The following is a 15,008-nucleotide window of genomic DNA, read 5'->3' on the forward strand; positions in this document are numbered from 1 at the left end:
CGTATATGGCCAGAACATCTCCCCATTCCCGATGGAACTTGATGCCGGACAGAGTCTGGGTTGCATATATCCGGTCAGCCCGTGGAAACAACGGCCCAGGTGAATGCGGCGGCAGGGAATGAGCGGTTAGTCGATCTGGACTTCAACTTCGGCGAGTCGACATTGACCACTGAGTGGAAAGAGCGTCTGACAACCCAGTTGAATAAACGACGGACTGTGTTCTCCACGAGTGAGATGGATGTGGGGTGCAGTCGCAGCGCTCAACATGCCATTAGACTGAGTGATGCCACTCGGTTCCGGGAACGCTCTTGTCGCATCGCCCCTAGGGATGTGGACGATGTGAGGAACGTCTTGCAAGAAATGGAGACCGCTGGGATTTTGACGGAGTCTCGGAGCCCTTACGCCTCTCCCATAGTGGTGGTGAGGAAAAAGAACGGATCCGTACGACTGTGTGTCGACTATCGAACCCTGAACAACCGTACGATACCGGACCAGTACAACCTTCCTCGCATTGAAGAGATCCTGAATGCTCTGAACGGAAGCCAATGGTTCAGCGTGCTCGATCTACGATCCGGGTACAATCAGGTACCCATGAATGCAGAGGATCAGGAGAAAACAGCCTTCGTCTGCCCACTGGGGTTCTACCAATTTACACGTATGCCCCAAGGTATATGTGGGGCTCCTGCTACTTTCCAAAGACTGATGGAGAAGACTATCGGGGACATGAACCCTCGGGAGTGTCTCGTCTACCTGGACGACATCATTGTCTTCGGAAGGACCCTGGAAGAGCACGAAGAGCGGCTGCTTAAAGTGATAGACCGTCTTGGGAAGGAAGGGTAGAAATTGTCCCTAGACAAGTGCCGGTATTGTCACACCTCGGTGACCTACGTGGGACACATCGTGTCTGCTCAAGGAATCGCCACCGACCCAGCCAAAGTAGAAGCGGTCGTGAACTGGCCGCGTCCCGAGAATGTCACAGAACTACGATCCTTCCTGGGGTTCTGTGGGTATTACCGTCGCTTCGTGGAAGGGTACTCTAGTAGAGCTAAACCCCTGAACAATCTGTTGAAGATATACCCCGAAGATACAGGAAGGAAGGCCGTATCGGCCCACCAACCGTTTGGTGATAAATGGACGTCTGAGTGTGAACAGGCTTTCCTGAAATTGAAGAAATGCCTGACCGAAGCGCCGATGCTTGCGTATGCTGATCCTGAACAACCATACGTTCTGCATGTGGATGCCAGTCTCAATGGACTGGGTGCCGTCCTGAACCAGAAGCACCCTGAGGGCCTTCGGCCTGTAGCTTACATCAGCCGCAGTCTGACACCCAGTGAACAGAAATACCCCGTCCACAAGTTGGAGTTCCTGGCTCTCAAGTGGGCGATCACCGAGAAGCTCCACGATTACCTTTACGGTGTTACGTTTGAGGTAAGGACGGATAACAATCCCCTCACGTACATCAATACCTCGGCCAAATTGGATGCAGCAGGACACCGATGGCTGGCAGCTCTGAACAATTACCGATTCTCCCTGAAGTATAAGCCGGGACCCTTGAATGTCGGGGCTGACGCCCTCTCCCGACGGCCAGGGCTAAGTGCTACTCAGGATGATGAGGAATGGGAAGAACTCCCCGGCCCAGGGGTGCGAGCTATGTGTAGCACTGCCGCCATCGTCAATGATCAAGTGGCCTTCTCAGAATTACGGGTTGTAGATTCCTTGGGATGCCAGTGGCAGGCTGTCTCAGCTGCCTACTGCGATCCAAAAGGGATTAACATAACTCATGACAAAGTGCTACGGTGGAAAGATCTGGTAGACTACCAAATACGAGATCCTGTCATTAGTATCATTAGGCAAGCCGTTGAAAAGAAGAATCCAGCCCTTCTGGAGCGTGCTCCCAACGACCATTACACTCGGTATGCCTAGGCCTTCCCCACTAAAGACCAGAAAGCTATCACGGTGGCGAAGATATTATGGGAAAAGAACTTCGTTCATTACGGTCTTCCAAATCGACTCCACTCAGACCAAGGTCGAGATTTTGAGAGCACTCTGATCCGAGAATTGCTCAAAATGCTGAACATTGCCAAATCACGAACGACCCCGTACCACCCCGAAGGAGACACTTTGCCAGAACGATTTAATCGGACCTTACTGGACATGCTTGGAACTCTAAAGGGAGCTCAGAAGACTGAATGGAGTCGACACGTGGAGGCCCTGGTGCATGCGTACAATTGTACCCAACACGAGTCAACTGGATTCTCCCCGTACTTTCTCATGTTCGGACGAGAGTCGAGACTGCCAGTGGATGTACTTCTTAGAGTCTCGACGTATGGGATACACAATGCTACCCATTTCAAATACGTGCAAATACTTAAAGACAGCTTGCAGCAGGCCTATCAACAGGCTGAGAAGTCTACAGCTAAGCTGAATGCTGACAATAAAAGGCGATACGATCATAAGGTCAAATATCGGGAGCTTTGTCCTGGAGACGCTGTGTTGCTTCAAAATCTGGGAGTTCCAGGAAAACACAAATTGGTCGACCGATTAAGAGACGGTGTATACGAAATAGAATCTCAGATGCCTGGCCTCCCGGTCTATCGCATCAAAGACACTGAAGGCCGGGTAAAGGTATGGCACCGTAACCATCTTCTCCCCATTTCACAAGTGGGAGATGAGGAAGCAGAAATACTGGCCACACCACTCAACGGTGAGTCAGACTTATCACAGTTGGGTCAAGAGACTGTAAATGACGAAACCCACTCTGAAACTCCTGAAGACCCTATGGAAGGACCCTCTCAAAGGGACTACTCCACAGAAGGGGCATTTCCCGGAGGAGCTACGGGTAAAGGGCCCCGTAGGCCAATGCCTACTAAGGTGGCACCAACAGGCCAGCCTTTGGATCCACAGAGCCCATGCTTTGTGCCAAACAGAGACTGTTCAGAGGCATTTCTCCCCTCAAGGGAAGAGGCTGAGCCTCAGGACTGTGTTTACTACTCCCCCGAGGGAGTTGCAGAAGAACAGCTCCGAAGGAGCCAAAGAGTCAGGTACCCTCCAAATCGGGTAACCTATGATCAAATTGGGGCTCCCCATTATGAGGCTCAGCAGTGGTCTCGGAGCAAAATCCAATCTGTGATTGTGATGCTCACAGAATTGTGCAACATCGTATAAAGTCAATACGAATGTGCTAAGTTATATATTGAACTGCATTTTTATTATATAATTTCTGTATGTAGTTAATTAAGTGTGTCCCAAGCGAGGACGTTGGGGTTTTTACCAGGGGGAGCACTCCCCCCCTGAAGCAGCACTCCCCCCCTGAAGCAGCACTCCCCCCTGAAGCAGCACTCCCCCCCCCTGAAGCAGCACTCCCCCCCCCTGAAGCAGCACTCCCCCCCCTGAAGCAGCACTCCCCCCCCCCCTGAAGCAGCACTCCCCCCCTGAAGCAGCACTCCCCCCCTGAAGCAGCACTCCCCCCCTGAAGCAGCACTCCCCCCTGAAGCAGCACTCCCCCCTGAAGCAGCACTTCCCCCCTGAAGCAGCACTCCCCCCTGAAGCAGCACTTCCCCCCTGAAGCAGCACTCCCCCCCCTGAAGCAGCACTCCCCCCCCCCCTGAAGCAGCACTCCCCCCCTGAAGCAGCACTCCCCCCCTGAAGCAGCACTCCCCCCCTGAAGCAGCACTCCCCCCTGAAGCAGCACTCCCCCCTGAAGCAGCACTCCCCCCTGAAGCAGCACTCCCCCCTGAAGCAGCACTCCCCCCTGAAGCAGCACTTCCCCCCTGAAGCAGCACTCCCCCCTGAAGCAGATTATCTTTTTCTTTAACATTACCTGAAATGAGGGGATCCATTGGAGCTAATCAGCAACTCCCCCAAACTTTTTAAACCCCCTCCCCCCCAGTTCCTGAGCTATTTGAAGTGCTGGTTTGATACCCCCCAAAAAACGACAAATATGAATAGCAGCAATGTCACCCCCCAATTGGCCGCAGTAGCGATCACTGACCCAGCTGCCATTTTGTGTCAACAAAGCGACAAAACAGTGTGTCGCTCTGGAACGGGGGGATTCCCGGACATCAGAAGATCAGCTCCCGGGGAATCACTGGTTTGCGAGCGGCATGTACTGCTGCTTAAAAGTGACTATTTTACTGATTTGTATCTTGTGATCAGTGAATGTTTGGCATTTCTCCGGGAACACCCAATTCAGCTTCTTATGATTATCTCTCTCAAGAATGTTGTCTTTACACTTACTATACAAACAAAGAACAGCGCTCAGAGGACTGACACACAGTCTGATAATCACATCAGTTAAAGATTAGAAAGAAAAGAAAAAAAACTTTCCAACGCGTTTGTGGAAATGTTACCATATATATATTTTTTTTATAAATGTGTCGGTTATCTCCGTGTACAATACAAAAGGAGAGCAAAAAAGTCCCAAGCTTTGGTGGGAAAGGCGTCAGAGGATTTTTTGTGCTACTTTTACATTTTGGCTATTATGCCTTAATAAAGAAATGTAATCTTATACCTACTGCCAGCCTCATCTCTACATCAGCAGTGCCCATTCTTCCCCTTTTTTCAACTCAACCAAATAGAAGCGGCTACTTACTTTTTAAGAAAATAGGGGAAAAAAATGTTTTATATTGATATATTCAAAGCAAAATGCACAACATACAGAAAAATGATCTCAAACCAACGTAAAAAAGATACAACGAAAAAATACAAAGGGACGACACCTGAGAATTCCTCGACGTTTCGGGTATACAACGTTTTCTCCGGGGTGACATCTCCATGTCACCTGTTACACGTCAGTGGCCTTAGGACACTTTTGTCGGAAGCAGGAGTGACCGTGTAAAACGCGTAGGGAGTCACACATCTGCGCAGCTTTTAAAGACCCGCTGATGATCTTCAAACCCTTATGCGCAATTTTTTGGAAGTTTGTGAATTTTTTCTTTCTTTTTCTTTTTTTAAATCCTGGGGAAATGTGGGGGAACAACTCCCACGTCTGTGACAGAGAGGGGGATCGTGGGGTTACTGCAAACACTGGGGCAAAGAAAACAGCACAGGGATTATAAGAGGAAATGCGTCCAACTGAAAGCAACTGACTTAAATCTGGGGCTGTTCCAATCGCTTAATATATTCTATTAACATTTTCACAGTTACTACACTACGGAGGTAGCTGCTCTGTTGCCTTTCTCTTTTTTTGTTGGGTTGTGCCCCAGTTTTGCAGTAACTGGACCCCAAAAGTCCCCTCGCTGTCACAGACTTGGGAATTGGTCCCGTTTGGCTCGGAGATATTTTACAATAAGTTCACAGACGTGCAGACGTTGTGCAGCAGGTTGGACGTTCATCAGCAGATCTTAGAAAGCAGCGCAGACGTCCAGGACACGAGCAGAAAGGACTCTGCCGCGCTCGCCCTTACAGGGGGAAGATGTGGTTGCACAAATGCAGCTCACGTCTGTACCAAACTTCCAGTCTGATTACAGATTTAGGGCTGGGTCGGAGCAAGAGGGCCAGAAGACTATTGTAATGTCATTTTAGATACTTCCACATTTTGTCAGTGTTTATAACGTGTGCACCTGTACAGTCCCAGTCCCTGGGGTTAAAAGTGAAATTAGCAGGTGTGCACCGTCAGTGTGGCCTATCAGTGAGGTTGGGAGCAGACGGTGTGATGCAGGATGTAGCGGGGAGCTGTGCTGGGGTACACTGTCAGTGTGGCCTATCAGTGAGGTTCGGAGCAGACGGTGTGATGCAGGATGTAGCGGGGAGCTGTGCTGGGGTACACTGTCAGTGTGTCCTATCAGTGAGGTTCGGAGCAGACAGTGTGATGCAGGATGTAGCGGGGAGCTGTGCTGGGGTACACTGTCAGTGTGTCCTATCAGTGAGGTTCGGAGCAGACAGTGTGATGCAGGATGTAGCGGGGAGCTGTGCTGGGGTACACTGTCAGTGTGTCCTATCAGTGAGGTTCGGAGCAGACAGTGTGATGCAGGATGTAGCGGGGAGCTGTGCTGGGGTACACTGTCAGTGTGTCCTATCAGTGAGGTTGGGAGCAGACAGTGTGATGCAGGTTGTAGCGGGGAGCTGTGCTGGGGTACACTGTCAGTGTGGCCTATCAGTGAGGTTGGGAGCAGACAGTGTGATGCAGGATGTAGCGGGGAGCTGTGCTGGGGTACACTGTCAGTGTGTCCTATCAGTGAGGTTGGGAGCAGACAGTGTGATGCAGGTTGTATCGGGGAGCTGTGCTGGGGTACACCGTCAGTGTGTCCTATCAGTGAGGTTGGGAGCAGACAGTGTGATGCAGGATGTAGCGGGGAGCTGTCCTGGGGTACACTGTCTGTCTGTCCTATCAGTGAGGTTGGGAACAGACAGTGTGATGCATGATGTAGCGGGGAGCTGTGCTGGGGTACACTGTCAGTGTGTCCTATCAGTGAGGTTCGGAGCAGACAGTGTGATGCAGGATGTAGCGGGGAGCTGTGCTGGGGTACACTGTCAGTGTGTCCTATCAGTGAGGTTGGGAGCAGACAGTGTGATGCAGGTTGTAGCGGGGAGCTGTGCTGGGGTACACTGTCAGTGTGTCCTATCAGTGAGGTTGGGAGCAGACAGTGTGATGCAGGATGTAGCGGGGAGCTGTGCTGGGGTACACTGTCAGTGTGTCCTATCAGTGAGGTTGGGAGCAGACAGCGTGATGCAGGTTGTATCGGGGAGCTGTGCTGGGGTACACCGTCAGTGTGTCCTATCAGTGAGGTTGGGAGCAGACAGTGTGATGCATGATGTAGCGGGGAGCTGTGCTGGGGTACACTGTCAGTGTGGCCTATCAGTGAGGTTCGGAGCAGACAGTGTGATGCAGGATGTAGCGGGGAGCTGTGCTGGGGTACACTGTCAGTGTGGCCTATCAGTGAGGTTGGGAGCAGACAGTGTGATGCAGGATGTAGCAGGGAGCTGTGCTGGGGTACACTGTCAGTGTGTCCTATCAGTGAGGTTCGGAGCAGACGGTGTGATGCAGGATGTAGCGGGGAGCTGTGCTGGGCTACACCGTCAGTGTGTCCTATCAGTGAGGTTGGGAGCAGACGGTGTGATGCAGGATGTAGCGGGGAGCTGTGCTGGGGTACACTGTCAGTGTGTCCTATCAGTGAGGTTCGGAGCAGACAGTGTGATGCAGGATGTAGCGGGGAGCTGTGCTGGGGTACACTGTCAGTGTGTCCTATCAGTGAGGTTGGGAGCAGACAGTGTGATGCAGGATGTAGCGGGGAGCTGTGCTGGGGTACACTGTCAGTGTGTCCTATCAGTGAGGTTCGGCGCAGACAGTGTGATGCAGGTTGTAGCGGGGAGCTGTGCTGGGGTACACCGTCAGTGTGTCCTATCAGTGAGGTTCGGAGCAGACGGTGTGATGCAGGATGTAGCGGGGAGCTGTGCTGGGGTACACTGTCACTGTGTCCTATCAGTGAGGTTCGGAGCAGACAGTGTGATGCAGGATGTAGCGGGGAGCTGTGCTGGGGTACACTGTCAGTGTGTCCTATCAGTGAGGTTCGGCGCAGACAGTGTGATGCAGGATGTAGCGGGGAGCTGTGCTGGGGTACACTGTCAGTCTGTCCTATCAGTGAGGTTGGGAGCAGACAGTGTGATGCAGGATGTAGCGGGGAGCTGTGCTGGAGTACACTGTCAGTCTGTCCTATCAGTGAGGTTAGGAGCAGACAGTGTGATGGAGGATGTAGCGGGGAGCTGTGCTGGGGTACACTGTCAGTCTGTCCTATCAGTGAGGTTCGGAGCAGACAGTGTGATGCAGGTTGTAGCGGGGAGCTGTGCTGGGGTACACTGTCAGTGTGTCCTATCAGTGAGGTTGGGAGCAGACAGTGTGATGCAGGATGTAGCGGGGAGCTGTGCTGGGGTACACTGTCAGTGTGTCCTATCAGTGAGGTTCGGCGCAGACAGTGTGATGCAGGATGTAGCGGGGAGCTGTGCTGGGGTACACTGTCAGTGTGTCCTATCAGTGAGGTTGGGAGCAGACAGTGTGATGCAGGTTGTAGCGGGGAGCTGTGCTGGGGTACACTGTCAGTCTGTCCTATCAGTGAGGTTCGGAGCAGACAGTGTGATGCAGGATGTAGCGGGGAGCTGTGCTGGGGTACACTGTCAGTGTGTCCTATCAATGAGGTTCGGAGCAGACAGTGTGATGCAGGATGTAGCGGGGAGCTGTGCTGGGGTACACCGTCAGTGTGTCCTATCAATGAGGTTCGGAGCAGACAGTGTGATGCAGGATGTAGCGGGGAGCTGTGCTGGGGTACACCGTCAGTGTGTCCTATCAGTGAGGTTGGGAGCAGACAGTGTGATGCAGGTTGTAGCGGGGAGCTGTGCTGGGGTACACTGTCAGTGTGTCCTATCAGTGAGGTAGGGAGCATACAGTGTGATGCAGGTTGTAGCGGTGAGCTGTGCTGGGGTACACTGTCAGTGTGGCCTATCAGTGAGGTTGGGAGCAGACAGTGTGATGCAGGTTGTAGCGGGGAGCTGTGCTGGGGTACACCGTCAGTGTGTCCTATCAATGAGGTTCGGAGCAGACAGTGTGATGCAGGATGTAGCGGGGAGCTGTGCTGGGGTACACTGTCAGTGTGTCCTATCAGTGAGGTAGGGAGCATACAGTGTGATGCAGGTTGTAGCGGGGAGCTGTGCTGGGGTACACTGTCAGTGTGTCCTATCAGTGAGATTGGGAGCAGACAGTGTGATGCAGGATGTAGCAGGGAGCTGTGCTGGGGTACACTGTCAGTGTGGCCTATCAGTGAGATTCGGCGCAGACAGTGTGATGCAGGTTGTAGCGTGGAGCTGTGCTGGGGTACACTGTCAGTGTGTCCTATCAGTGAAGTTGGGAGCAGACAGTGTGATGCAGGATGTAGCGGGGAGCTGTGCTGGGGTACACTGTCAGTGTGGCCTATCAGTGAGGTTGGGAGCAGACAGTGTGATGCAGGATGTAGCGGGGAGCTGTGCTGGGGTACACTGTCAGTGTGTCCTATCAGTGAGATTGGGAGCAGACAGTGTGATGCAGGATGTAGCGGGGAGCTGTGCTGGGGTACACTGTCAGTGTGTCCTATCAGTGAGGTTCGGAGCAGACAGTGTGATGCAGGATGTAGCGGGGAGCTGTGCTGGGGTACACTGTCAGTGTGGCCTATCAGTGAGGTTGGGAGCAGACAGTGTGATGCAGGATGTAGCGGGGAGCTGTGCTGGGGTACACTGTCAGTGTGGCCTATCAGTGAGATTCGGCGCAGACAGTGTGATGCATGATGTAGCGGGGAGCTGTGCTGGGGTACACCGTCAGTGTGTCCTATCAGTGAGGTTGGGAGCAGACAGTGTGATGCAGGATGTAGCGGGGAGCTGTGCTGGGGTACACTGTCAGTGTGGCCTATCAGTGAGGTTGGGAGCAGACAGTGTGATGCAGGTTGTAGCGGGGAGCTGTGCTGGGGTACACTGTCAGTGTGGCCTATCAGTGCGGTTGGGAGCAGACAGTGTGATGCAGGATGTAGCGGGGAGCTGTGCTGGGGTACACTGTCAGTGTGTCCTATCAGTGAGGTTGGGAGCAGACAGTGTGATGCAGGATGTAGCGGGGAGCTGTGCTGGGGTACACTGTCAGTGTGGCCTATCAGTGAGATTCGGCGCAGACAGTGTGATGCATGATGTAGCGGGGAGCTGTGCTGGGGTACACTGTCAGTGTGTCCTATCAGTGAGGTTCGGAGCAGACTGTGTGATGCAGGTTGTAGCGTGGAGCTGTGCTGGGGTACACTGTCAGTGTGGCCTATCAGTGAGGTTGGGAGCAGACAGTGTGATGCAGGATGTAGCGGGGAGCTGTGCTGGGGTACACTGTCAGTGTGGCCTATCAGTGAGGTTGGGAGCAGACAGTGTGATGCAGGATGTAGCGGGGAGCTGTGCTGGGGTACACTGTCAGTGTGTCCTATCAGTGAGATTGGGAGCAGACAGTGTGATGCATGATGTAGCGGGGAGCTGTGCTGGGGTACACCGTCAGTGTGTCCTATCAGTGAGGTTGGGAGCAGACAGTGTGATGCAGGATGTAGCGGGGAGCTGTGCTGGGGTACACTGTCAGTGTGTCCTATCAGTGAGGTTGGGAGCAGACAGTGTGATGCAGGTTGTAGCGGGGAGCTGTGCTGGGGTACACTGTCAGTGTGGCCTATCAGTGAGGTTGGGAGCAGACAGTGTGATGCAGGTTGTAGCGGGGAGCTGTGCTGGGGTACACTGTCAGTGTGGCCTATCAGTGCGGTTGGGAGCAGACAGTGTGATGCAGGATGTAGCGGGGAGCTGTGCTGGGGTACACTGTCAGTGTGTCCTATCAGTGAGGTTGGGAGCAGACAGTGTGATGCAGGATGTAGCGGGGAGCTGTGCTGGGGTACACTGTCAGTGTGGCCTATCAGTGAGATTCGGCGCAGACAGTGTGATGCATGATGTAGCGGGGAGCTGTGCTGGGGTACACTGTCAGTGTGTCCTATCAGTGAGGTTCGGAGCAGACTGTGTGATGCAGGTTGTAGCGTGGAGCTGTGCTGGGGTACACTGTCAGTGTGGCCTATCAGTGAGGTTGGGAGCAGACAGTGTGATGCAGGATGTAGCGGGGAGCTGTGCTGGGGTACACTGTCAGTGTGGCCTATCAGTGAGGTTGGGAGCAGACAGTGTGATGCAGGATGTAGCGGGGAGCTGTGCTGGGGTACACTGTCAGTGTGTCCTATCAGTGAGATTGGGAGCAGACAGTGTGATGCATGATGTAGCGGGGAGCTGTGCTGGGGTACACCGTCAGTGTGTCCTATCAGTGAGGTTGGGAGCAGACAGTGTGATGCAGGATGTAGCGGGGAGCTGTGCTGGGGTACACTGTCAGTGTGGCCTATCAGTGAGGTTCGGAGCAGACAGTGTGATACAGGATGTAGCGGGGAGCTGTGCTGGGGTACACTGTCAGTCTGTCCTATCAGTGAGGTTCGGAGCAGACAGTGTGATGCAGGTTGTAGCGGGGAGCTGTGCTGGGGTACACTGTCAGTGTGTCCTATCAGTGAGGTTGGGAGCAGACAGTGTGATGCAGGATGTAGCGGGGAGCTGTGCTGGGGTACACTGTCAGTGTGTCCTATCAGTGAGGTTCGGCGCAGACAGTGTGATGCAGGATGTAGCGGGGAGCTGTGCTGGGGTACACTGTCAGTGTGTCCTATCAGTGAGGTTGGGAGCAGACAGTGTGATGCAGGTTGTAGCGGGGAGCTGTGCTGGGGTACACTGTCAGTGTGGCCTATCAGTGAGGTTGGGAGCAGACAGTGTGATGCATGATGTAGCGGGGAGCTGTGCTGGGGTACACTGTCAGTGTGGCCTATCAGTGAGGTTGGGAGCAGACAGTGTGATGCAGAATGTAGCGGGGAGCTGTGCTGGGGTACACTGTCAGTGTGTCCTATCAGTGAGGTTGGGAGCAGAGAGTGTGATGCATGATGTAGCGGGGAGCTGTGCTGGGGTACACTGTCAGTGTGTCCTATCAGTGAGGTTGGGAGCAGACAGTGTGATGCAGGATGTAGCGGGGAGCTGTGCTGGGGTACACTGTCAGTGTGGCCTATCAGTGAGGTTGGGAGCAGACAGTGTGATGCAGGTTGTAGCGGGGAGCTGTCCTGGGGTACACTGTCAGTGTGGCCTATCAGTGAGTTTGGGAGCAGACTGTGATGCAGGATGTAGCGGGGAGCTGTCCTGGGGTACACTGTCAGTGTGTCCTGACAGTGTGATGCACAATGAAGCGGGGAGCTGTGCTGGGGTACACTGTCAGTGTGGCCTATCAGTGAGGTTCGTAGCAGACGGTGTGATGCAGGATGTAGCGGGGAGCTGTCCTGGGGTACACTGTCAGTGTGTCCTATCAGTGAGATTCGGCGCAGACAGTGTGATGCAGGATGTAGCGGGGAGCTGTGCTGGGGTACACTGTCAGTGTGTCCTATCAGTGAGGTTGGGAGCAGACAGTGTGATGCAGGTTGTAGCGGGGAGCTGTGCTGGGGTACACTGTCAGTGTGGCCTATCAGTGAGGTTGGGAGCAGACAGTGTGATGCATGATGTAGCGGGGAGCTGTGCTGGGGTACACTGTCAGTGTGGCCTATCAGTGAGGTTGGGAGCAGACAGTGTGATGCAGGATGTAGCGGGGAGCTGTGCTGGGGTACACTGTCAGTGTGGCCTATCAGTGAGGTTGGGAGCAGACAGTGTGATGCAGGATGTAGCGGGGAGCTGTGCTGGGGTACACTGTCAGTGTGTCCTATCAGTGAGGTTGGGAGCAGACTGTGTGATGCAGGATGTAGCAGGGAGCTGTGCTGGGGTACACTGTCAGTGTGGCCTATCAGTGAGGTTGGGAGCAGACAGTGTGATGCAGGATGTAGCGGGGAGCTGTGCTGGGGTACACTGTCAGTGTGTCCTATCAGTGAGATTGGGAGCAGACAGTGTGATGCAGGATGTAGCGGGGAGCTGTGCTGGGGTACACTGTCAGTGTGTCCTATCAGTGAGGTTCGGAGCAGACAGTGTGATGCAGGATGTAGCGGGGAGCTGTGCTGGGGTACACTGTCAGTGTGGCCTATCAGTGAGGTTGGGAGCAGACAGTGTGATGCAGGATGTAGCGGGGAGCTGTGCTGGGGTACACTGTCAGTGTGGCCTATCAGTGAGATTCGGCGCAGACAGTGTGATGCATGATGTAGCGGGGAGCTGTGCTGGGGTACACCGTCAGTGTGTCCTATCAGTGAGGTTGGGAGCAGACAGTGTGATGCAGGATGTAGCGGGGAGCTGTGCTGGGGTACACTGTCAGTGTGCCCTATCAGTGAGGTTCGGAGCAGACAGTGTGATACAGGATGTAGCGGGGAGCTGTGCTGGGGTACACTGTCAGTCTGTCCTATCAGTGAGGTTGGGAGCAGACAGTGTGATGCAGGATGTAGCGGGGAGCTGTGCTGGGGTACACTGTCAGTGTGTCCTGACAGTGAGGGTGGGAGCAGACTGTGTGATGCAGGATGTAGCGGGGAGCTGTGCTGGGGTACACTGTCAGTGTGTCCTATCAGTGAGGTTCGGCGCAGCCAGTGTGATGCAGGATGTAGCGGGGAGCTGTGCTGGGGTACACTGTCAGTGTGGCCTATCAGTGAGGTTGGGAGCAGACAGTGTGATGCAGGATGTAGCGGGGAGCTGTGCTGGGGTACACTGTCAGTGTGTCCTATCAGTGAGGTTGGGAGCAGACAGTGTGATGCATGATGTAGCGGGGAGCTGTGCTGGGGTACACTGTCAGTGTGTCCTATCAGTGAGGTTCGGAGCAGACTGTGTGATGCAGGTTGTAGCGTGGAGCTGTGCTGGGGTACACTGTCAGTGTGGCCTATCAGTGAGGTTGGGAGCAGACAGTGTGATGCAGGATGTAGCGGGGAGCTGTGCTGGGGTACACTATCAGTGTGGCCTATCAGTGAGGTTGGGAGCAGACAGTGTGATGCAGGTTGTAGCGGGGAGCTGTCCTGGGGTACACTGTCAGTGTGGCCTATCAGTGAGTTTGGGAGCAGACTGTGATGCAGGATGTAGCGGGGAGCTGTCCTGGGGTACACTGTCAGTGTGTCCTGACAGTGTGATGCACAATGAAGCGGGGAGCTGTGCTGGGGTACACTGTCAGTGTGGCCTATCAGTGAGGTTCGTAGCAGACGGTGTGATGCAGGATGTAGCGGGGAGCTGTCCTGGGGTACACTGTCAGTGTGTCCTATCAGTGAGATTCGGCGCAGACAGTGTGATGCAGGATGTAGCGGGGAGCTGTGCTGGGGTACACTGTCAGTGTGTCCTATCAGTGAGATTCGGCGCAGACAGTGTGATGCAGGATGTAGCGGGGAGCTGTGCTGGGGTACACTGTCAGTGTGTCCTATCAGTGAGGTTGGGAGCAGACAGTGTGATGCAGGATGTAGCAGGGAGCTGTGCTGGGGTACACTGTCAGTGTGTCCTATCAGTGAGGTTGGGAGCAGACAGTGTGATGCAGGATGTAGCAGGGAGCTGTGCTGGGGTACACTGTCAGTGTGTCCTATTAGTGAGATTCGGCGCAGACAGTGTGATGCATGATGTAGCGGGGAGCTGTGCTGGGGTACACTGTCAGTCTGTCCTATCAATGAGGTTGGGAGCAGACAGTGTGATGCAGGTTGTAGCGGGGAGCTGTGCTGGGGTACACTGTCCATCTGTCCTATCAGTGAGGTTCGGAGCAGACAGTGTGATGCAGGATGTAGCGGGGAGCTGTGCTGGGGTACACCGTCAGTGTGTCCTATCAGTGAGGTTGGGAGCAGACAGTGTGATGCAGGATGTAGCGGGGAGCTGTGCTGGGGTACACTGTCAGTGTGTCCTATCAGTGAGGTTGGGAGCAGACAGTGTGATGCAGGATGTAGCGGGGAGCTGTGCTGGGGTACACTGTCAGTGTGGCCTATCAGTGAGGTTGGGAGCAGACAGTGTGATGCAGGATGTAGCGGGGAGCTGTGCTGGGGTACACTGTCAGTGTGTCCTATCAGTGAGGTTCGGAGCAGACAGTGTGATGCATGATGTAGCGGGGAGCTGTGCTGGGGTACACTGTCAGTGTGTCCTATCAGTGAGGTTGGGAGCAGACAGTGTGATGCAGGATGTAGCGGGGAGCTGTGCTGGGGTACACTGTCAGTGTGGCCTATCAGTGAGGTTGGGAGCAGACAGTGTGATGCAGGTTGTAGCGGGGAGCTGTGCTGGGGTACACTGTCAGTCTGTCCTATCAGTGAGGTTCAGAGCAGACAGTGTGATGCAGGTTGTAGCGGGGAGCTGTGCTGGGGTACACTGTCAGTGTGTCCTATCAGTGAAGTTCGGCGCAGACAGTGTGATGCAGGATGTAGCGGGGAGCTGTGCTGGGGTACACTGTCAGTGTGTCCTATCAGTGAGGTTGGGAGCAGACAGTGTGATGCAGGTTGTAGCGGGGAGCTGTGCTGGGGTACACTGTCAGTGTGGCCTATCAGTGAGGTTGGGAGCAGACAGTGTGATGCAGGTTGTAGCGGGGAGCTGTGCTGGGGTACACT

General features: G+C 54.2%; 1 protein-coding gene across 2 annotated transcripts in view; it reads right to left on the reverse strand.

The window, feature by feature from the left end:
• PTPN6 (protein tyrosine phosphatase non-receptor type 6) overlaps positions 1-15,008 on the reverse strand; it is an 80,820-nt gene that overhangs the window by 64,264 nt on the left and 1,548 nt on the right. The gene's annotated exons all lie outside the window — the stretch shown is intronic.

This window comes from Ascaphus truei, chromosome 8, assembly GCF_040206685.1.
Source record: "Ascaphus truei isolate aAscTru1 chromosome 8, aAscTru1.hap1, whole genome shotgun sequence".
NCBI classification, from domain to species: domain Eukaryota; kingdom Metazoa; phylum Chordata; class Amphibia; order Anura; family Ascaphidae; genus Ascaphus; species Ascaphus truei.